General features: G+C 45.5%; 1 protein-coding gene across 2 annotated transcripts in view; it reads left to right on the top strand.

Annotated features, from left to right (window-relative positions):
* Window positions 1-24,734, top strand: part of CCDC146 (coiled-coil domain containing 146) — a 950,534-nt gene that overhangs the window by 7,068 nt on the left and 918,732 nt on the right. Inside the window, exon 1 of one of the 2 annotated variants that reach the window (XM_078679310.1) lies at window positions 24,435-24,484. The exons of the other annotated variant lie outside the window; for it this stretch is intronic. The gene's annotated coding sequence lies outside the window, so the exon portion shown is untranslated. Of the gene's footprint in view, window positions 1-24,434; window positions 24,485-24,734 lie in introns of those variants that run through there. 2 annotated transcript variants of the gene reach the window in all.

Here is a 24,734-nt window from a genome sequence, read left to right as displayed (position 1 = left end):
GTAGTGACTGGGGCAGCGTCACCGAAGGAGAGGAGCGGCAAGGCGGTTCCGGGCGTGAGGCATCAGCGGGGCTGCGAGCGTGCGGGGACTCCAACAACCAGGAGTCCCTGCGAGACCGTTAGCCAACATCCGGTCCGCTCTCCCTGCTGGCCCGCCCACCCGAGGACTGTAAAAGTATCCCTCACCTTCCCTCGCAGGGACACCAGTTGTTTGCTAATCACGGAGGCACCATCAGTCAGGCAGCATCCTTGAACTTTATCGAGCCCACACCTCGCCGCACCCGCTTCGCGGGTGCCGCATCGTCGTGTAGTGACTGGGGCAGCGTCACCAAAGGAGAGGAGCGGCAAGGCGGTTCCGGGCGTGAGGCATCAGCGGGGCTGCGAGCGTGCGGGGACTCCAACAACCAGGAGTCCCTGCGAGACCGTTAGCCAACATCCGGTCCGCTCTCCCTGCTGGCCCGCCCCCCCGCCCATTACGCCCCCTATATCATAGTCTCAAACTCCTGCAGCGCGGGACGCAGCTTGGGGCGAAGACCGGGGCAAAGAGCGGGCCGTTCGAGGCTGAGAGAGACTGGACTGGGCCAATCTCCTTGGCCCTATCCCACTGTAATATCCGCACCGCCAGTTGAACATCTAACCTGCGACTATGTGAACCCGTGAATACAAAGACAGGGCAGCTAAGACCAAACTAAAAAACGGTACACTAGATGATTTTATCACCAGGACCCACACAGCCATTGACACGGAGATTGCCAAAATGCAGCACATAGTGTCCATCGAATTAGATGCTGCAAGAAGGCTATCGCAGGAGTTAGCAGCGGCCAAAAAATCTTCCCTAGGGTCTATAGCCTTCGCTAAAACACCTGATTGCCCAATTGGTCCTGCTCCTACCCTGATCGTAACCCAGGCAGATATTCACCAGCCACTAGTACTCACTACATCTATATCAAAGGGGGGGGTCGCCATTAGTATCTACTAATTCTTCTTTAAGATTTTCCCTGAGTGGGGCAGTTGGGGAAGAGAAGGAGGGTGAGGGGGACCTCCTGGGAATGGCGCCAACACCCAAATTCATGGAATCGGGCGGGGGGAATTCCTGCACCCTACAACAAGGGCCACACAACAAAAGGAAGCGTAATAATAAAACAGCATACGCAAGGAAAAAAGCCAAGATTGCGAAGGCTCAGTTATCCACCAAGGTACCATCTTTGCCATCCCTAGATCCATTCCCAGTGAGTAACACACAGCCACCTGAACTAGGACCAAAACCCAGCCCTGAACTACTGGCAGCAACTCATGAAAATAATAATCTTGCAATAGAGAGCGAAACTAGTGGGGTTCCACTTTGCATTATAAAAGGGAAAGATGTGGAATTTTTGACAGTTGTGTGGGAAACACTCAAAAAACTGCTAACTCCCCTTGAAGTGAGACTTTCACACATAGAAACCCAGCTCCTGGAGAGGGAAAAAAGCTTTTTGAACCTAGCATCCATTAGCGTGCAAGATAAAAAATCAATCTGCACACAGGATAAGGATCTTACGGCTATTCTAGAGAAGCTGGTAAAAAGTCTGTTGACTCCCCTGGTGGAAAGAACCCAAATTATTAACTTAAAATTAGATCAATTAGAGTTCTTAACATCTAAAAATACCCTTTTATTGGAGAGTCTTGTAGACAATAACAAACAACTTGTTGCTACTGGGGGTAGTACTACTACTACAGCAGAAAAGAGGGCCCAGAAAAGTCAGCCACAAACTCAGCAACCGAAAACTGCAGTATCTGCAGATTTAAACGGTATTACCCCTCGTATAGTGCCAGCTACTTTGTCTAAAACTACGCTGGTTACTACTGTGGGATCTCAGTTAAAGAACCCTTTGGCGGTAGCATCACCAGTAAACACAGTTGCCCCTGCTCTGTTAAATGCTACTGAGGGGAGAGAAACTCCAGTTAGCAAACCCTTAGCCCCTAGTAAAACACCTCTGCCTGGTAAACAGATTTATGTAAATATACCCCCCGATGCTGCCCCCTACATGGCAATTTTGACAGGTGTTCCATTAATTGCAGCGAACAAATATGAGAAAATGGAGGACCTTTTAAGTGAAACAAAATTCTGGCTAAATAATAACAGGCCCCTTTCCCAAGACACTGCTACAAAAATTTTAAGTGTGTGAAGGGTCCCCTGGGTTGGGCCTAGCAAGAAAGATCTGGAGGGGGACTGTATTCTGATTAATTTTAGAGACATCTGGGTGAAGGATATGATTTGCAGCAAAGCAAGGTTCGGTAGGATGGGGGACATCCAGTGTGTGGGACTTGAATATTTTTACCCAAATCTTTATCATACCATCCCAAACCCCAACCACCACGGGCAAAGAACACGCGGTAGTAATCATTCGGGTTGGGCACATAGCTCACCATGAACCAAGGCACACAAAATTATTGTGGCCCTCGGCATGAGATAAATGGCCCGTTTATGGGACCACCGAGTATGGGTCATTTTTCACAAGCCCCGTATAACCCACGAAGACCAAGGTATCAAGGTGAGGAGTACCCAGGATGGATGTCAAATATTAATATCCCATTGAGAAACCGATTTGACCCATTAATGGGTATGGAGGGTGTAGATTGACCATCAGTTAGTTCTGAGGGCAATGCCCTACCCACGCTAGACTTGGGAAAGAGGAAAAACATAGGGATAGCCCGCAATGATAACCCAGTTGTGGTGACTGGTGATTGTGATATTGTGAGTATAGGCCCTCCATATGTAGAGAACGATGTTATTTATGGAGGAGATACCATCTTGGGTTGTGAGAATTATCCACTACTGTCTGGGCAAGACCCCTCAGTCACAAAAGACACTTTGGGGAGCACTAATGGGAAACCGGGTCTGTCTCTAATATCTTGGAATATTTCTGGACTTATAGGCTATGGTTGGATTATGTAGGAGCTCAGGGGATCTTGTGTCTACAGGAGACTTGGACTAGGACTGCCTGTGACATTGAGGGCTTTCAATCATTTAATGTTTTGGCCGTTCCATCGACATCTGGGAGGGCAAAGGGTGGTATAATGACAGCGTTGTCCATAAAACTACAGAAGTTGACAACTTCTAAACTGGTGGACACAAATTGGTATCAATTGCTGTTATTGGAGCATCTTTTCCCAGAACCTGTGTTGTTAGTCAACTGGTATCACAATATCTTTAATGGACGTGACATATCGATAATCCAAAGTCTGGAGGACGCAGTGGGCAAAGCACGAAGCGAGCATCCATTATCGTCTGTCATTTGGGTTGGCGATTTTAACTGTTCGTTGTGCAGTTTTGGAGGTTCGAATGTGTGCGGTCTGGAGGACTCAAACACACAGCCCTTGACTCACTTCAAACACACACCCCAGGGGGACGCCTTGAATAATATTATTATTTTGAATGACTTGTGTGTGGTGGAACCCTGGTCAGCCCCTAATATACCGCAAATACCAACTTTCCAGGGTACAAGGGGAGAGATGAGTACCATTGATTTTGTCCTGGTGTCCAGTAGCTTCCTTAAATACGTTGACAAGCTCGAGGTGGTGGCCAATCCCGCAAGTGACCATAATCCCCTAATGTTGTCATTGTCCCTGCCAGTACAAGAATCATCAAAGACTTGGGATCAGTCAATTAAGTACAGCAAGAATCAGGGTGTTAGTTTAAAATGGGGGAAGGTAGATACGATAAAATTGGATGATTATATCTTTGACAGTTGTAAAACGGAAATGGAATCATGTCTACTCCCAGTTCCTGACCCTTACAAGGTTATTGAGAGTTTCGAGAAACTGTGTGGGCACGTAGCTAAGCACCTTAGGAAACCCAAGGGAAAGGGTGGCCAAAAGGCCTTTAGATGGTTTGATTCCGTGTGTTCTACCACACATAAATCCCTAAAATTAGCCTTGCACCAAAAACCAAGAAATAGAGAACTTGTAAGAACTAGTAGAAAGGCTTATAGGGAGGCTATTTTAAAAAGAAAGCAGGACCTAAAAAACATTGCTTGGGAAGACCTAGAAAAGGCTGCAGAATTAAAAGATAGTAGGCTTTTTTGGGAGGTCCTAAACCGCCCCCTTTTTAAGAATGACGATAAAGAAACTTTAGTTATGCAGGTTACTGCTGATCAGTGGGAACTACATTTTAGTAAGATTTTTAATCCTAATTCTATTTTAACAATGGAAATATTGGATAGCACAGAGGACCTGGCGATATCACCCTCGGCTCTGATCCTCAGCTCTTCACTTACACTGACAGAGATTGAGGAAGCCTTAGGGAAGGGTTTATCACTAAAAGCTCCAGGCCCAGATGCTGACCCTTTGGACCTTTTTAAACATAATGCCAGTTTGTGGGCACCCTTATTATTGAATGTATTTAAGGCTGTTGTGGTCAGTCGCATTCCTGGTTCTTGGAAGGAGGCAATTGTAGTGCCAATCTTCAAGAAGGGTGATAGGTGCGACCCATGTTGCTATCGTCCTATATCCCTAATAGATGCCTCATGTAAAATCTTGGGCAGGGTTATCCTAGCCAGACTAGAAAGCTGGGCAGATTCAACAGGTCTTATAGTTGATTCCCAATATGGTTTTAGGCAAGGAAAGGGGACTGTCGAGCAGTGCCTGAATTTGGCACTAATTATAGGCAAGCACATGAAGGCAAAAAAGTCTGTAATACATCTTGCCTTCATGGACTTGTCGAGTGCTTTCGACACTGTTTGTAGACATAAGTTGTGGCAGATGATGGATGACATGGGCTTCGAGGAACCTCTGGTCACATTGCTTCGAAGGTTACATGCAGCAACAACTGTAGCAATTAGATTTGGTCCTGGAGGCGAAATGACAAAATCAATTCCATCAACTGAGGGTGTCCGTCAAGGATGCATTTTGGCGCCTTTTCTTTTTTTGGTATACACGAACGGGTTAGAAAAGTACTTATTAGACCAGGGTTGCGACTTTCCAAAAATTAATGGCAAAAGTATCCCCATGCTTTCCTATGCAGACGATACTGTCTTAATGACCCTAACTGGAAATAGCATGCAAGTATGTCTAGATGCCTTTAATACTTTCATGCTGGACCTTGACTTAAAGGTAAACTTCACCAAATCTTTTGTAATGAGCTGTGGTCCTAAAGGGTCAAACATCAGGAAGTTTGTGGTAAATAATCGCACAATTGGAAAGGTGGATAATTTCAACTATCTAGATAATTTGTTTAATAATAAATTAAGCTGGACTCCACTTATGAAGGTTCGAGCCCAGAGTGCGACCCGGGCAATAGAGGGCATCTTCCGTTTTTGTAGCAAAGTGGGTCAAAAACATGTTACGCACCTCAAAACCCTCTATATATCTAAATGTTTATCAGTGGCCAGCTACGGGGCAGGGGTTTGGGGGACTGAAACACCAACTGTGATACAGGTGGTGGAAAATAATTTTATAAAAAGGGTTTTATCAGTCCCCAAAGGCTCTTCAAACATCTTTTGTCACAAAGAAATGGGAATGGTCAGTGTATCTGATACGATCCGTTTGTCCCCTTTATTGTTATGGGGCAAAATATGGCGATCTGAAGACTTGCAACTTACTAAAGATATCATCATGGATTGCATGGCTTTAGAAAATTCAAAACAGATCCCTTGGTTGTCCTATGTTTGCAATATGTTAAATAAGATTGGTCTGGGTTCCTTTTATGACAACCCAGAAAAAATAGAGGGAAACCAAAAGGCGGACATAAAGACAATGTACTGGAAATCACTGAATTCACCACCTTTGGATGATGTTAATGTTCATGTTCGTAAGCCCCAACCCCAGTTCTATTTAACATTTACTCTCAATGTGCAATGGCGGTTCTTATTAACAAGGTTTAGGTTGGATATTTTGCATTTTCTGCTTGCTTTCCCGAAACAAGGGGGTTGGTGTGAGAGGCTGCCCCCTTGCCCATGTAATAACAGGGTTAGTCAAAGCACCATACATGTGGTCCTTTTTTGCTCCTTATATCAAGAGCCAAGAATTCGGTTTATTAAACCAATTCTGAAGGGGCGGCAACCTTGTACTTATAAGGAAGGGTATGATTACTTGTCTTCACTATCCTCTGTTGAAACCTGCTGTGCCATGTTAAATTTTATTAGAGTTTCGCTAAAGATTAGGAAGGGCTATGGCTAGTACCATAATGCACACAATGTTTTCTGTCCAAAAATCTGTATATATGTTTACAATGGTCCTTTTATTATGTCTTTTATAAATTTGTGTAAATTGTGTTTTTAGTACTTTTATGATCCATTTTATGAATCGAATAAAGTTTTGAAAGACAAAAGACTGGGAATCGTCCTCAAAATACTGCTCCTGATCCATAATGCCAGCGCAAGCCCCAAAAGGACGCAGGATACTGCCCACCAAACGCGGGAGTCACACTATATATATATATATATATATATATATATATATATATATATATATATATATATATATATATATATATATATATATATATATATATATATATATATATATATATGGAGCGTGTTGCAATATATATATAAATATATATATATATATATATATATATATATTCACCAAGATGCCCAGAGCTCCAAGGACGCCACTCCACAGGGGTTGGTTTCACAAAACCCTTTATTGAAACAGGTGCTGGCATTTCCGACACAGTCTTTCCCTTTCCCGACGCGTTTCAGAGCAAACGTGCTCCTTCTTCATGGGAGGAAGATTGACAGGAAATGAAACGTTTTCCGTTTTTCAATGCGCTCCCGAGTATGGAGCATGCCGGTGATTGTAGTCATTTGATTTATTTCCTTGTCACGCACAATGTTACTTCCATTTACTATGGCATTAAAGAACCCTCCAGTGGGTTGCAGAAATCCGGCACCCGTTTTAATTTAAAAACATTAGTAACATTGTGCGTGACAAGGAAATAAATCAAATGACTACAATCACCGGCATGCTCCATACTCGGGAGCGCATTGAAAAACGGAAAACGTTTCATTTCCTGTCAATCTTCCTCCCATGAAGAAGGAGCACGTTTGCTCTGAAACGCGTCGGGAAAGGGAAAGACTGTGTCGGAAATGCCAGCACCTGTTTCAATAAAGGGTTTTGTGAAACCAACCCCTGTGGAGTGGCGTCCTTGGAGCTCTGGGCATCTTGGTGAATATATATATATATATATATGTGTATGGGCAGACCCAAGGACTTCAAGTATGTGGGAACCAGGGACTGGTTAATATCGGGTGCACTCGACCCCACAGCGCGCCAACCCTCCTCAAGGGACCGGGCCTGCTCACCTCAGAACGCGCTACCACACCAGAAATGACAAGAGTGCCAAACTTGCCCTCAGGCGTACACCACGGTCTAGCCGCAATACTGACCCACACAGGGGCATTCAATTATATTATTCGGGGGCTACAGACCCGGGGAACCGGGCGTTCACTGAGGTGGCACAGGGCAAAGCTCCCTTACGAGAAGTCTCCTCAGCGCGGCTCCTCTGTGACAGAAACAGCGCTGGGGACCAACGAGATGCAGCAGTGCCCTCTAGCGGGTGATGGCGCATCGCACCATATCGGGGAAAACAGAGACGCAAGAGAAGCGAGAGCGCTTCCGCGGCTCAAACGGGGCTCTGTAGGGAAGTAAAATAGCATCAGAGCTCCCCCTCAGCCCCCAAACAATGCACCATGGATGCCCCCTAAGCAGAGAAACCCCAACTCAGAGAGCAAGAAAAAACACACTTAACTGGCTGCGAGAGCAGCGAAGAAAGAGGAGGAACAGAGAGATGGGACTGATTATCTAAGGCCTATGGACATAATGGAAGGACTATCATTGGGACTGTCCACGATGGTGTGATGGGAGTCGTAGTTCAAAGACTTTGTTTGTGTTTATAAAAATGCTTTACTACGTGTTGGTGCTTAAGTATTTTGTTGAAAGTTTTTTCTAAGGCTGCTGTGCTAATAATGTTAATAAAGAGCGCAGAAAGATTAGCATAATCTGAGCCTCTGGTCCTGCCATAGAATCCCATTCGTAGTTTTCAGAAGCATCCGGTGCTCGATCCAGTCTTTCCAATGTCAACCCTACCAATCCCCCAATCAATAATCACTCGTCATTTGGCCAGCACAAGGGCCAGCTGCAGAAATCTCTATTGCATTTTACCCCTCTTGGGTTGCTTGACAATCCCCAGTAAACACACCCTGGGGTGACATCTCAACAGGCAATGTTTTAGCCACATACAGCCGTAATACCACATTCGCCCAGTACGCATTCACCCTGGGGCACTCTCACGCCATGTACTGGTTTTATATAATTGAATGATTGTCACTCTTCCTCAACAAAGAATATTGATGTACAGCTGAGCGACTCATTATCTTTCCCTCTGAAATTTAATTTTACACGACTCCTGGAGACTTTACCAGTGTTATCCACTATGAATATGATACAATAATATGATGTCTTTTTCATTTTCTTTTTTCAACAACCTGTAGTGTGTGACTACAGAGGGGTCCTGCTTCATCCAGACCTAGTAGCATGGTCATCCCACCATGAGGATAAACTGCAGTCGGGAACTGTGTAATATCACTTTTTCACCAAACACATGTGGCTCATCTTTGTGTCCAGTGTAATGCCACAATTGCATAATTTCACCCGAGTTTAAGTGACTGTTTTTCACAATGCATGATTTTACAGCACCTTTAATCCAGTAGTTACATTTTCTCGAGAAAATAAGAACATTTTTTTTTTCTAGTTTTAATTCTGTTTTAGGAACCCTTACTTATGCCCCTTGTCAAGGCAGGAACTTCCTTCATGCAAACTGCGCAACAGTTCTCTAAATAATTTAGAATAAGAAATAGAGATTATTGCTCTTATGAATGCCCCTTACCACTGTAAGCACTAGAAAGGGCAGGACCTTGTTGGCTCATTGAACTCAAGGAGCAGCCACTTTTTTTTCTGATTTTAAAACATACCGGAGGTACCCACTAATAAAGGAATATCCATGGGTATATACATCAAGATGTCTGTAATTTATCTTATCTGGATACCCTGTTTATCCAGCACATCTGAGAAGAACTCCCTTATAGTACCATCTTACCAGGGTGGGGGGAGGTTGCCAAGTATGAAGCATGCCACAAACTGTGGATGAGGTTTCCTTATCTAATATAAGTGGCATGTCTATGTGTATCAATATGTAATTGCTAGCCCAAAAGAAGGACACATAGCTATAATAATAATAATAATCCACATTTGTATAGCGCACAATCACCCGTTAGGGTCTCTAGGCGCTGGGGGCTGTCGGGAAGATTAAGCAAGCTATTGCCCAGAGTCGCATGGTGCTGGGCTAACCTGTCGCCGGAGCCGGGGATCGAACCCTGATCCCCAGATTCCAGCGTCAGTCGCCCTGGCAGCGGCGCCACACCTCTCCCCTATATGGATCATGGTTTTGCCTGAAATAGACGTACCCATAATTACCATCATATCCTTTTGTGTTATTTCATTAATCTTCAACTGATATCAAAATAATTCAGGATTCAAAATCTGGTATTTAGGATTTCTCTTTTCAGTCTTTAAAATTGGACTCAAAAACAAAATCGGCAGTTTTTTGTAAAGTTCAAACACTTAGTTTCCAAATTGTCAGGATTTAACAAAAAATCAAGGTGGCTCTTCTTCTAGTTGATCTTCAAAGATACATTGGCAACAGTTTATTGTATTGTAGATTTCCATATCTGGAACTTCTTCTGACACAGATGCTAGAAAAGTTAACTTAGGTGATACATCCTTTCTATTTGAAATTCTTCTTCTTGTTGCCCTCTTAGCAACAGGTGATCACTATCACTGTTTTCAGAATCAATTCACAGACTGATTGGACCTTAACAGCAGCGTCACTCCTGGGAGCTCTAGAGTGGAAGGCTACTGTGTTACACTGGACTCTGGTCGAATCCATGGCACTGCACAAGGAGGAACTGCTGGGCCTGATGAGGCACCCCAAAGCTGCATCCTGCAAAGACCTCCTGCACACGTTCCAAAGTGATCCGAAGGACGATACCTACCCACCGCTCGTTGTCACTGGAATACCATGGGCCATATTGGGATATGAAGACCATTATGGTTCCTGACTCAATTTGCCACTTAAATTTGGAACTAGGCACATATTGCTGATCAGCCGCCGGACTCCCTACACTACCCTACATTTGCACCCGAAATAAGAGACCAGGCTCCATGTTAATATTGTTTTGTTTTATTTTCCTATTGTTATCTCCCAAATTTCTGTAGGGCTATATGCCTTCTTTTCTGCATGTGTTATGATGCTTCATGTGTTAAGATGCTGATATCGATACAAATGCAGATTACAAGTATGTAGTCACGCTGTTACAAATTCTGCATAATGCAAAAAATTCAATAAAATTGTTCTTTAAAAATAGATCATAGGCTGTTTCTTCCTGCTGCTCATTACTTTTCAACTGTTCTTTACTCTGACTCTGTGACTAACTACTGGTACCCTCACCAGGATCTTCTTCACCAGTTTCAGAATTCACTTCTCCTCCCTCTGGATCCAGGCAGCGAACTTGAGCTTAACTTTGTAATTCAGTGGTTGTTATCACCACTTCATCCACCGGCTTCACTCTTCTTGTGTGAGCTGCATGAATCCACTGGTGGTTTCCGGCACCCTTTACAGCAGTTTTAGTCAAAAAACATGACTTGATGTAGCCCTTTCATCTCCGCTCTAGTCAGTTTATGTAAACTTGTTTCAGTACCATGCAATGCAATCAGACCACAGCTTCTGATCAAACTTGTTTCTTGATCAGAATCTGTCGTCTGATTGCAGTGCATGGCATTAAGTTTCTTTTGTTTCTGATGTTGCCGTATTCATCTGATGAGAGACTTTGCAACATCAGTCAGACCTTTGCAGTAATCCAGTATGGTATCAGTTATTTATATAAACGTTGCTGAAGGGAGATATACAACCAGTCTTTTTATCTGGAGTATCTCTAATGCTTATGAGACCAAGCAAAAAATGATCTTTCCAAATATTACTTGTGAATCCACACATCGTGGCAAGCTTGGATCTTATTGTGTCATTCACTTTCTCCATAACTCCTGAGGCTCGTGGTTCATAACTACAATGGAACTTTTGCTCCGTCTGGAGAGCAGTACGCAACAATTTTAGGACCTCCATTTTTAAATTGAGTTCCAAAATCTGTCTCAATAGAAGTAGGCAAGCCAAACCTTGGTACTAATTGCCTCAAGAGGAGCTTTGCCACAGTCATGCTGTCACTTTGGCTTTTCGGATAGGCCTCAACCCATTTGGAAAATAAGCAATCCCAAGAACGCACATGAGCACTCTTTAAACAGGCCTCTCTATGAAGTCTGCTTGAAGTCTAGTAAATGGGCCTTCTGATTTGCTTATATTATTTTAATTATTCACTTAGTGTTCACTTTCCCTGACTATTTCCTTGGCAAGTAATGCATCTCTGGCACAAATATTCTGCTACACTTCTGAATTTTGTACTGTGCCAGTATTTTCTGAAAGTTCTCAGCTATCCATTCGTTCCCACATGACTAGATCCATGCACATAGTGTGTAATTGGAGTGTAGCATAGTCTAGCAAAACATATTGATCCGGGGAGATCCACAACTCATAATAATTTTTCATACAACCAGGTAATTCCTATCTTTACCTTTCATCCTCTGGCACTTTCTCCTGCAGCTCTTGTAACTCACTCAGTGTTGTCTGAAATAGATTAAACAAGAAACAATTGACATTATTTACATCATCTATCTTTACATCAGGTTCCTTTTCACATTGTTCTGATTCTTATCTTACAGGTGACTTTCAATTGTGCATTACTTGGCTACCTCATCAGCATGTTTGTTGCCTAATGTGAGTATGTCATCACCAGACATTTGGGCTTTGCACTTGACTACTGAAATTTCTCTATGTTGCTGGATGGCTTCCAGCAAACCTACAATGTATTAACTATTCCTAATGGGAGTACCTGATGGTGTCACAAAGTCCGTTTGTGTTTATAGCGGGCTTTGTCCTGATCCTACCTGGAGCCCGGCTTCTTGAGTCTGAGCGCCAGCGTCTTCTATGCACCAATGCAACTTGCTTTCTGAGCGCATCTCACACCGGATACGTCCTGTTTATGCTCGCAGTCCGACCTCCTAATTGTTGGGTCTGCGTGAGCGGTCATATATGTGCAATGCAAGACCCCGTATTGTCCAGTGGTAGCCCCTGGTTACCGGCACCTTGAAGCAGTGCTCGCACTGGAAACCATCAACGCTCGCCAACAGTTCCCTCCCGATCAGCGTCGTCTCGGGGACGTTATGGCACTCGGCTGGGTGCCAGGGGAACTGCACAAGAAATCTGACCCCCACGCCTGTGATGTCTTGCGGAGCATCAAACTACAGGTACTTTTTCCCCCCGTCCTGCTGTTTTCACTGAGACACTGTCTGTGAAGAACGGGGTCTAATGGCGGGCCTAGACCAAAATGGCAGCGCTTTAAGTAACCCGGAGTGCTTTTTCTACGGGGGCACGTTTTTTTTATATGCCTTACAAGGCTTTATGCAATTGTCTTTGAGGTAATTATTTTTGGTTTTGCCCCAATTTTAGTCAATCTGAGATATAAGTCTTGTCAATATCTGTGGAATCGATGCTGCTTGTGCTTGACTCTAAAATGACGGCACATTGAAGACAATTGAATCGCCTGCAGTGCCTGACTTTAAAATGGTGGCTTATATATTGTACCTTCCTCAATATATATTTTTTTAAGGTATCTTTACTGGCCCGTAAACATTGTGGTTGCTGCTTGTGGCATCGTCACATTATTTCATTTGATTCTTTTTATGCCCATCTCCGTTGCTGAAGCCCTGGAACCGACTCCGACCCTTGGACTTTAAATTTGGAACCTTCGGTGGGCTTTCAGCAGGCTTTCTCTCAGCTATATTCTCTGTTCATGAGGCCACGCCTGCATCTCAAGAGGAGTACTCCACCACTCCACTGACTCTTCTGATGGTTCTAAAAACGGATCCCTCCTGGGTGGTCACAACTGGTTCTGTGGCTATTCATTCTATTCTCAAGGTGCACTCCATTACTCTGGCTTAATTTGGCATTTTTTTGCCACTGGATCCACACAGCATGATCTCTGCGCCCACAAACGTGTGATCTTTACGCCCCCTCATCTTTTCCACTGAGAGATCGAGTATTGTCGCCGCGTACTCCCTCTTCCTTATTCTCCTCTTTGAGCTCCCTCCTCACAAGGTGCCCTGCTTAAAATGGAGATAAGTCCTGATCCCAACAGTAGCAATGCCTCCACCATCAACTACCCAGCCAACCTCTCCAAGAACGCAGCAAGAAAACACAAACATCGAATCCTCAAAGCTAGTCCAGAAACACGAATCTCCGACCCCTATTTCTGCACTTACAAGGGTACCCTGGTGAACAACCTTATATTCTACACCAGGAAACAGGCTTGCTGGCGTTCTGTGCTCTACTCTAAGCTGCGAATATCAGGATCTAAGAAAACTCCCCATGGTCTCAAGAGTACAACATCTCCCTCGACCTACCTAAAAGCCACCATCACTATCACCCTCTACAATAATGGGATAATTTTAATACAAGCCTCCAAAGACAACCTTGCCAAGTTGGCCATGATCTACCCCACCTTTAAGAAATTGGTATACAGCAACTCCAGTGACCCGTACACAGCCACCACCTCTTCGTTGGGTTTATCTAGTACTCCCCCATTAACAGTTGCGAGTTCCTCACCCACCCTAAACCCCTCTTCATCCGGCAACCTCAGAACCTCCTCACCCTCAGTTGGTCAGCGTCAACCCCTTAGATCACCACCGCAGCTAGCTGACGGTCATTTGGACTCATTCGCCTCGCCGACTGTCAGCCCAACTCAGGCTCAGGCTATGAACAATGCGTCATGGGGGACCTTTTCTTCGTTTAGTGAAAAAGACATTGAAAAAATTCTCCAGACTATTAGCCCGTCCAACCACTTTGGTGACCTGTTTCCTCCGGCCATCTTCAAAGAGATCAAAAGCGCTCTCATCCCCACCTGGACCAGGATTGTAAATGCCTCCTTATCTCAAGGCTTGATCCCCGACTGCCTAAAAGCAGCCCAGGTCTCACCTATTCTAAAAAAAAAACAATGCCGACAAATCGGATCTCAATAACTTCCATCCTATCTCCAACATCTCCACCCTAGCGAAACTCCTTGAAAAATGGGTCCAATCCCAGCTCTGTGCTCACATTGAGAATTACCAACTCCTAGACCATCATCAATCCGGCTTTCATGGTAGTCACAGCACCAAATTGGCCCTCATACACATTGTTGTTCACATCCTGAAAATACTTGACAAAAACTAATCCTGCCTTTTGATCCTCCTTGACCTTTCCTCTGCATTCGATACGGTTAACCATGACATTTCCTATCAATCCTACAAAACAGAATGGGTTTCTCGGATCGGGTGCTCCACTGGTTCTCATCCTGCCTTCATCACAGATCACAAAGAGTCAAGGCAAATCACTCTCTCTCTCAGCCCTCTCCAGTAATCATGGGGGTCCCCCAAGGATCTGCACTTTTCCTATCCTCTTCAACCTTTTCTTGGAACCTCTTGCTAACGTACTTAACTTCATGAACATTCTCTTCCACATGTATGCCGATGACACACAACTCTATCTGAAAATGTCATCCCCGGAAAACATTATCTCATTAAACTCTATCATCACATCTACTCAAAACTGGTTAACGGAGAACCATCACCTGCTCAACGCCTCCAAAACGGAGCTCCTGTTCATCTCCCTGCCGAACCACACCCCCCAAGATCGATCTCTGGATGTCTCAACTCACTGCTCTGAACTGTACTCCAATCATCATAGACTCAGCCAAATTGCTCGGAGTCACTGTGGGCAAGCACCTGAGTATGAAGACTCATATCAGCATTGTTTGTAATGGAGCGAACCACTTGATGAGGACGCTCAGAAATATAAAACCCTTCCTGCTACAAAATGATTTCAAGCAGGTGGTGCAAGTGCTTGTCTTACCAAGGTTAGACTATGGCAGTGCAACTCTCTGTGGCCTTCCCAAATACGCCTTGGTTCCACTTAGGGCCTCTTTTAGCTCCTCAGCAAGACTGACTACAGGCTCCAAACTAAATGAGTACATATCCCCAGTCCTTAAATCTCTCAACTGGCTAACCTTCGAAGCGCGAATCCAGCTAAAGACTCCCACGTATCTGGCTCAAAAACTTGAACTATCTTGTGGGGAGAGGGCATCAAGAAGCGCCTCTAATCTCCTCCTGAAACCGATCATCCTTAGGAAAAAGAGAACTTGTCACCAAGCCTTCTCTGGTGCTGCCCCAAAAATATGGAACTCTCTTCCTCCGGATGTACGCAGACTCTCCTCGAGGACGGTTTTCCAACTGGTAGCCAAAAGATTCCTGATGAGCAAATTCTTACCTTAAGGGGTGGAGGCACTCATAATGCAGTTGTTCTTGGTTTCTATCTCCATGGTACACCTAACAGTCACGGATCGTCTCTTCTGCATAATTTCTACTCTATACGTGTACCACGGTTTACTGTTTATTTTAGTTTCACAATTGCTGCGTATTTTTGTCCTCTCTTCCAACATATTGTAAAGCGCTCTGATATCCTTCGCAATCTTGTTCGCGCTGAGTAAAACTTTATAAAGAAATAAATAAAATAGCTGCTCAAAATCATGTACCACTCCAAATCTGTACTGGTTGTCTTTGTAAATTGTCACACTCCATTAATTTGTAAAATAAGGGTCCTCCGATGACTTCTCTCTGTGGGGCTGACCTGGTTGCCACATGGATTTTTACTAGCTCGGACTGTGTTGCCGGGTGGTCTTGCACACCAGTTTAAGTATAACCTCAACGGCCAATTGACATTCTTTTTGTTTAAATTCAGCTGAGGCTCAGATTGATGAAAAGATCGCCATTCTGGATTTGTTGCTCCCCCCCACTTGCGCCCCCATTTTGATATGTTGCTCCTCTGTGTTTTTTTTTCTCACTCTGGCAGCCATCTTCTCTTTCCCTGCATTCCTGATCTTTTAACTTAACCCTTTTGCTGCTAGGCTTCTCAATTCCCCCCCCCCCCCCCTCCCCCCCCGGTGCTGAGCCTTTTTTTTAGCTATTCGGAGTAGTTCGCACTTAGGCCCCTGTAACGTTTTGACCACATCAGGTATCCATGCCAAATTTGCGTCCATTTCTTCCAACATCATGGGGATTCTGAAGGTACCCAGGGTTTGTGGATTCCCCTGGAGGGGACCCGGAAATTAGCCAGAATACAGCTACATTTTGAGTTTTTTTTTAAAATGGGGAAAAAAGGGCTACAGATGTTTTTTTCCCCTGCAAATGGTATCAACAAAGGGGTTGTGGTGCTGAAATCACCATCTTACCAGCTTTCAGTAACAAGCAGACTTTTGTCTGAAAACCAACATTTTTCACACAGTTTTGGCATTTTTCTCTAGGACATAGCCTATTTTTTGTGCTTTCAACCTCCTTTCAGTTAATGGTAGAAATGGGTATAAAAGCAATAATGGAAAGCTATACGTTTTAGAAAAGTAGACAAAATTCTGAATTCAGCTAGGGGTCATTGTGTAGATCCGTCAAGGTTTCTTTATAGAAACTAATAGTTGAATATAAGAAAAATAAAAAATTAGTTGGAAAAAAAAACAGCCATTTGTGTCAACGTTTTCACCTGTAACGTCTTCTAATTGTGACAGCTGTTTGAAAGCAATATACTGTTACATCCGCTGGACCTTTCTGGTTGTGGGGATATAAAGGACTTGTAGGTTCACCAAGAACCCGACGAACCCAGAGCCAATAACTGAGCAGCGTCTTGCAATGGTTTTTTATTAAGTAGCGGGTATATAGCAATTAATTTGGGAAAATATATACATGGAAAAATTGGTATGAAAGACACCTATGTATTTCTGAAATTGGAACAAAATAACAAGTTTAGAAACAGTAGATATTTGCACATTTCCGAAATTGTGAGTACCCATACTAGCATGGGAATTATAGGTCTTTTTTCAAAATGACTTATTTTTTACACGTTGTCCTTCATTTGGAAGGCAGAAATGCATCGAACATCAATAGGTAATAACAGTTGCTCTACATTTCTGTGTTACTCTAAGTCTCCCAATAACAATGGTACCTCACTTGTGTGGGTAGGCCTAGTGCCCGCGACAGGAAACGGCTCAAAACGCACCATGGACACACTTTATTTTTACAGTGAAAATGACCGTGGATCCATAAAATTCCACCTACCCTGTATTCCCCAAAGTCTTCCAAGAAAAATGGCACCTCACTTGTGTGGATAGGCCTAGTGCCCGCAGCAGGAAATGGCCCAAAACGTAGCATGGACACACCTCATTTTCACAGTAAAATGGACCCATTTTTTGCAAGGTGCCTGGCTGTAGACTTTGAACCCTAGCTCTGCCGGCACCTAGGGAAACCTAGCAAACCTATACATTTTTGAAAACTAGACACCCAGGGAAATCCAGGATGGGGTGACTTGTCTGGCTCTCACCAGGTTCTGTTACCCAGAATCCCTTGCAAATCTCACAATTTGTAAATAAAACACATTTTCCTCACATTTCTGTGGTGGAAAGTTATGGAATCTGCGTGGATCCACAAAATGCCACCCATTCGGCATTCCCTAAAGTCTTCAGAGAAAAATGGTACCTCACTTGTGTGGGTGGGTCAAGTACCCGGGACAGGCAAGGGCCCAAAACCTATTGAGGCGACATCAAAATTTCTTATCACAAACCAGCCTGGTTTTGCAAGGAGCGTCCCATGAATTTTTGCCCCCGGAATCGGCGGACATCTAGGGAAACCTACCAAACCCACACATTTCTGAAAACTAGACACCCAGGGGAGTCCAGTAAGGTATGGCTTGCATGGATTCCCCTAACATTTCCCTACCCATAAACCCCTGCAAACCTCACATTTAGCTGAAAAAATCACTTTTTTCTCAAACTTCGGTGTGGGAAAGTTCTGGCATCTGCGTGGATCCACAAATTTCCTTCTACACTGCATTCCCCCAGGTCTCCCGATAAAAAGGGTTCCTCACTTGTGTGGGTGGGTCAAGTGCCCGCGACAGGCAAGGACCCAAAACGTATTGAGGCGACATCAAAAAGACCTATCACAAAACAACCTGGTTTTGCAAGGGGGTCACCTGGGTTTTCGGCTCCGGGCTCGGCAGCCATCTAGGGAAACATACCAAACCCACACATTTCTGAAAACTAGACACCAGAGTCTAGCAAGGTATGGCTCGTGTGGGTTCCCTAACGTTTTCCTACCCAGAATCCCCTGCAAACCTCAAATTTAACTGAAGAAAAACAATTTTTCCTCACATTTCTGTGTGGGAAAGTTGGAGGATCACCGGGCTGATACAAGTTTCCTACCACCCAGCATTTCCCCAGGTCTCCCGATAACAATGGTACCTCACATGTGTGGGCAGGTATAATGGCTGCATCAGGAAATGGCCCAAATCGTACTGTGGAGACTTCAAAATTACTTATAACAAAACTACCTGTTTTTTGGGGGGGGGGCACCTGGGTTTTTGGCCCGGGCTTGTCGCCATCTAGGGAAACCTTCCAAACCCACACATTTCAGAAAACTCGACACCCTGGGGAGTCCAATGAGGTATGGCTTGTGTGTATCCCCCAACGTTTCCCTACCCAGAATCCTCTGCAAACCTCAAATTTAGCTGAAAAAAAATAATTTCCACATATTTTTGTGTGGAATCACCATGGTGGCACAAATGTACTACCCCACAGCTTTTTCCTTAGTGTCCTGAGTAACATGATACTTCACTTGTGTGGGTGTCCATTGCAGAATTGACAAAAAACTTACTTTTTAAAAAATGTAGCACTTCGAATTCTCGTTGCTATACCCTTATTCCCTATGTTTTGTGCTCTTCCCAATCACAGGCTCTTGCCCCACCCACAAAAGTGAGGTATCATTTTACCCGGGAGACTGAGGGGAACACTTTGGGGTAAAACATTTGTTCCAGCACGGTGATTCAACTAAAAAATATGTGGAAAATGTGTTTTTTTCCAGCTAAATTTGAGGTTTGTAGGGCATTTTGGGTAGGAAAACATTGGGGGATCCATGCAAGCCATGTCTCGCTGGACTGCCCTGGGTGTCTAGTTTTCAGAAATGTGTGGGTTTGGAAGTTTTCAAAGATGGCCACCAAGCCCAGGGCCAAAAATTCAGGTGACCCCCCTGCAAAACCAGGTTGTTTTGTGATAGGAAATGTTGTTGTCTCCTCAATAAGTTTTGGACCCTTGTCTGTCGCTGGTATTTGACCCACCCACGTGAGTGAGGTACCATTTATATCGGGAGAGCTGGGGGAATTCTGGGTGCATAGCTGCCAAGGTTTCAGACTGCTACGTGTGCCATTTTCATAATATCAGTGTAATTATGAGTGATTATTTCAACGACTATGAGTGACGTTTTTTCACAAGTAAAACCAAGCAATGAAATGCACGAAAAGAGAAAAATATCAGAAATTACAGAAATTTGAGCAATAAGAAGCTCTGAAAACTACTTGAAATAGCTACAAAACCCCTGAAAAAGGAAGACTGGGTTTAAAATGAACTCAATTGGGTGCCATCAGCCTACAGAGACATGGGTTAGTGTTTGTTCTAATGAAAACCTGGCAGTTCCAGGCCTCGGAGCTCTAAATAGTGCTGCACTGTTGGTTACGCCCTCCCTTGTCCTAGCAGGATTCAAAGAGGCCCGTGAGCTCCAACGCATCAAACTAGAATCACAAAGGCCCAAATAGGATATGAGAAGACCCATACTAATACCATGTGGGCACTTTGAGGGCACGTTTCTGTTAGTTCTGTTGTAGTCTATAAATGGGGCCACTGGAATATGCGTGCCAGATCCATCGGCGGGCGTGTGATAGTGGCTGACATGAGGTTAGTGCCCCTTACCAAGGCCAGTAAATGTGCAGATGGGTACATTACTACTGCAAAGCGAGATCAGTCGAGACTACTAAACATAATTTATCTGTCTTCATTTGTGTGTCACCCCTTTGGTGCAGGACACCATCACACTTGGAGAACACACTGCAGCGATGAACAACACATATCAAAATAACAAGTCACACCGTCAATTTTTATGGGTATCCTCAGTGGTGTGCACTGAGGACCGTGGAGCACTCTCACTAATGTAGCACATACTCTGCAAAACACCACCTGTTATGAATCGAGAATGTAAAAACTCCCTCACTAGTGCACACTTGCTCTGTGCCTTCCGTCACACCATCAGGTGAAGCTCATTATCCCTGGTGCAGCACGTGCTCCAGACCTAGGCTCAGACATCCTTTGCTTAGTGAAGACTAGAAAAAAAAACACAAGAGTTTGTTAGAAATAGTGAATCCCCCTATCTAATGCACTTCATAGGGATGAGCGGGGCGAGCGCGGTGGCAAACTCTGCTCAGCTAGCTGTACCATGTTTCATGCAATTCTCGAATAAACAAACATAAAAGAAAACCGTCATTTTTGAGAACTCACTAGCTGAGCCCCAAAGGTCACAGCCAGCCAGGGCGCCCAAATCTCTCAACGGCCAGCCCTAGGGCCAGTCCTCTATAGTTGCTCCAGTCGGCCACTGCCAGCAAGACATCACCCCTCTCATAGGAGGGGGGGGAAACTGGCAGGAGGTATCATAAAGAGGAAGGCCGAGTCTCAGACGCCCATCGAGGTGTGGAATAGCTTCAGGCAGTAATAGCAGGGGCATTAAGGGGGGCCTCGGAGCATAGCAAGAACAGGAGTCAGGCCGACCGGAATGCCAGTGGGAAAGCAGACTGCTATCAAGCCTCAACAGCGGGGAGTTGGATGCAGGACTAGTTCACCTCTTGTGGAGCTGCCCTGGGCTGGGCACTTACTGGCATGCAATATGTGGAGCGCTTAGGGCGTACACGGGCCGTATCATATCCTTCAACTGGCCTGAGTACCTTCTGCATCAATTCAAGAGGAGGCCCCAGGATAAGGCATCGTCCCGTTTCCTAGATCTGGGACTGGTGGTGGCCAAGTGACTGCTGACGAGACGATGGAAGGCGCGCGAACCGCCTGCTGCGCAGGCGTGGGTATCCTCTTTTAGGGCGTGGGCACAGGCTGGGATTCTGGGAAGGAAAACATTGGGGGACCCATGCAAGCCATACCTTGCTGGACTTCGCCGGGTGTCTAGTTTTCAGAAATGTGTCGGTTTAGTAGATTTCCCAAGGTAGCCGCCAAGCCTGGGGCAAAAAACACAGGTGACTCCCCCTGCAAAACTAGGTTGTTTTGTGATAGGTCATTTTGATAACTCCTCAATACGTTTTGGGCCCTTGCCTATCGCGGGTACTTGGGGCACCCACATGAGTGAGGCACCATTTTTATTCCAGAACTTTCCATTACAGAAATGTGAGGAAAATGTGTTTTAGGGACAAAGTCTGAGGTTTGCAAGGGATTCTGGGTAAGGGAACCTGGTGAGAGCCAGACAAGTCACCCTATTCTGGATTCCCCCGGGTGTTTGCTAGGTTTCCCTAGGTGCAGGCAGAGCTAGGGTTCAAAATCTACAGCTAGGCACTTTGCAAAAAAGGGTCAGTTTTCACAGTGAAAACGTGGTGTGCCCACGTTGGATTTTGGGACGTTTCCTGTCGCTGGCACTAGGCCTACCCACACAAGTGAGGTACTATTTTTCTCAGGAGACTTTGGGGAATGCGTGTTGGGTGGAATCTTGTGGATCTACGCAGATTCCAGAGCTTTCCCTCACAGAAATGTGAGAAAAATTTGTTTTTTTTACACATTTTGAGGTTTGCAAGGAATTCTGGATAACAGAACCTGGTGAGAGCCAGACAAGTCACCCCATCCTGGATTCCCCTGGGTACCTTGTTTTCAAACATTTATAGGTTTTCTAGGTTTAACCAGGTGCCGGCAGAGCTAGGGTTCAAAATTTACAGCTAGGCACTTTGCAAAAAAGGGTCAGTTTTCACTTTAAAAATGTGGTGTGGGGGCGTGGCCAAGATGGCGGCATGAACGGACGGACGACTCCGGAGCTCCCGCCGACGGCCTAATGTAGCACTGGCTTTCGGGCTGCTCCAGCATCAGTCGGCCTTTACATGTGTGGCGGACTTGACCGGGAGCCCCCGGGAGTCATTTTCCAGCTCGGAGGAGTCCGCTGTGGAGGGGTTCGCTGCCCGAGACCTTTGAGCATCCGGCCTGACGGATTTGTGAGTAACTGGAGGCCTGGGCGCTGAGGTGGATAGCGCGCCCCCCGCGGCGGGTCCTGTGGTCTGGGGAGCAGCGGCGAGAACACCGGATAGCAGGAGCCGGCCGTGGTGAGCTGGGGCCCCGGGGATCGGCGGGCCCCCGCAGCTGCAGACTGAGGCAGGGCCGGGGGTGCCGGCCCGAGCCACCATCTTGGGTTGCGGACAGCGACCGGGCTTGGAAACACCACGTGAGGGAGACGCCGAGGCTCCGGAGGTCCGGGGGACGGCTTTGGTGGTGCCCGGCGGGACAGGCCTGGTCGGCTGGCTCAGGCTAAGTGGGACGTGACCGAGGAGGTGACCTGGGTCTCCAGCGAAGGTGTGGCTGCAGAGGCGAGTGGTGTGGCCGGAGTTTCCTGTTTCGCCTCCCGGCTGCCGAAGATAGCCGGGGGAGATAGGAGCGGTCTGCGGCCTGCCGGAGAATCTTCAAGCCAGTCACGACCCACCTGCAACAGCGGAACATATCTTATAGCTGGGGCCATCATTTCCGTCTGGTGTTCAGACTGGAAAATAAGCTTTACCAGCTTCGATCGGTTTCGGAGGCCTGTCGCTTGCTGGGCATTGATCTTCCTGCTGAGGAATCCGAGGGGGCGAGCCAGGTCACCACCATGGACGACTCTAGGCCCCATTGGCGACAGCAAGGCGGACGGCGAAGAGTGAAGAAACCTCCGGCGGCTGCGATTGAGGAGGGTCGGCGAGCTGCGGTGGAGTTGGTTGCAGCGGAGAGGTATCCTTCCCTGACTATGGGGGGCCAGCGAGCTGCGGTGAAGGCGGTAACACCGGACAAGAACTCTCCCCCGACTAGCTGACTTCCATGACTTTCCCAGGCCGACTGCTTGCCTGCCATGTTTCTTGGGTCGTCGGCGGGAGGGGGGAGTGCTGGAAGTTACATGGACAACCCCGATTTCCTATTCTTCCAATCATCCAGGGATGATGAACAATGTGATGATGCTTCTCTTGTTACGTTTTGGGGTTTTCTTTGGGGTGCGGTATTTGGGGGGAGGGTTTTGACGAGCTAACTGTTTTATTGTACTACCAATCATCTGCGGATGACGGACAAAATGTTTGAACGTATTTTTCTTATTTTTTGGGGGCTTTTTTGGGGCGGGGTTTGTGTTGGGAGGGAGTTTAATGTTCTTTGTCCACCGGGCGCTTAGAATTGAGTCAGGCACCCAAGGATGGGACCCTTTGGGGAAGAGCATTTGCTGGACTCTTAGGTCTCCTCCTGTTAGTATACTTCGCCGGCTGCTCACAATGCCATAGGGTAGATGCCCATTACGGAGCTTAAAATACTCACACTTAATGTGAGAGGGTTAAATAACCCAGTCAATCGCAGGGCAGTACTGTTCTGCTCAGAACAATGCCTGCGCTTCAGCAAACCTATCAGGGGTAGGCTTACACACCTTTACCCATTCTTTTTAAACGCTTAACTGCGGGCGTTTATGACTCCCTCTTTGGTCCGCTTTTTTCGTCATGATGTATACATTATGATCGAAGCTAAACATAGGAGGAACGGCACCTTTAAATTACACGTTCCCTTCATGGTCCGCATGTCTTGTATTTAAGCTGCTCGCCTGTTCGGTCTCGCCACCTTCCCCTCAGCTCAGTAGGGGACTGGGGCAACGACGGACAGGTGAGTTGAGAGGCTCGTGGCTCACAACGAAAAGGCGGTTTGGGAGACTGCTTATCCCTAGCGATGTTGATGGGGATTTACCGGATTCACCCTATCACCGTCTCTTTTTTGTTTTTGATAGCCTGGGCTTGTGCTTAACTAGCGCTCGTTTTGCCTTGCTATAATAATTGTCTGTGCTAGAACATTTTCTTGCCTTGTACTCAGACTATACTTTTCCAACTAAGTATCCTGCATCTCTACTATAAATAACAGTTGGAAGACCATGATGCAAGATCTAATTTATCCAGATATGTATAGTTGCCACATGGCTATGTGGCAACTTTATACAGGCAACCATGAACATGCTTCTGGTTTTTCCTCTTTTTTCAACTTTGTCCATCATTACTTGGCTAGGCTAGCTGAGTACCGCTTCCCTTTTTATGCCCATGTTTAACATAAGGAGATTCCTATGAAGTGGAACTAATACCAGGAGAGTGATCCTAAAGGTATTTCTTGTTTCCATTTCTTCAGAGCGGGGCCTCATTACCTGAGCGAGTGCCAGGAGAGGTGAGGCCATTCCCAAGTAAATTTTGGGTGAGTGAATAAATAATAAAGCAATGAATGAGCAATGTCTCTTTGGTTGATATATGTCTTTCTCGCAAATTGTTGCTTTCATATGTTATACTATGTGTCTGTATATACTGTTTCTTTTTAGGAGAGGTGATTCTACATCCATGACTTTCGAAGCTACCATTCATTATCCTGTCAGATGGTAGGTCATTCACGCATGTTATGTAGTCCTCACTACACACACTTTTTGTTATTGTTGCAGTAGTGCTGTTTT

Source organism: Lissotriton helveticus, chromosome 1_1, assembly GCF_964261635.1.
Source record: "Lissotriton helveticus chromosome 1_1, aLisHel1.1, whole genome shotgun sequence".
NCBI classification, from domain to species: Eukaryota; Metazoa; Chordata; class Amphibia; order Caudata; family Salamandridae; genus Lissotriton; species Lissotriton helveticus.
The sequence above is the reverse complement of the archived record's forward strand: the minus strand, read 5'-3'. Positions and strand labels throughout refer to the sequence as shown.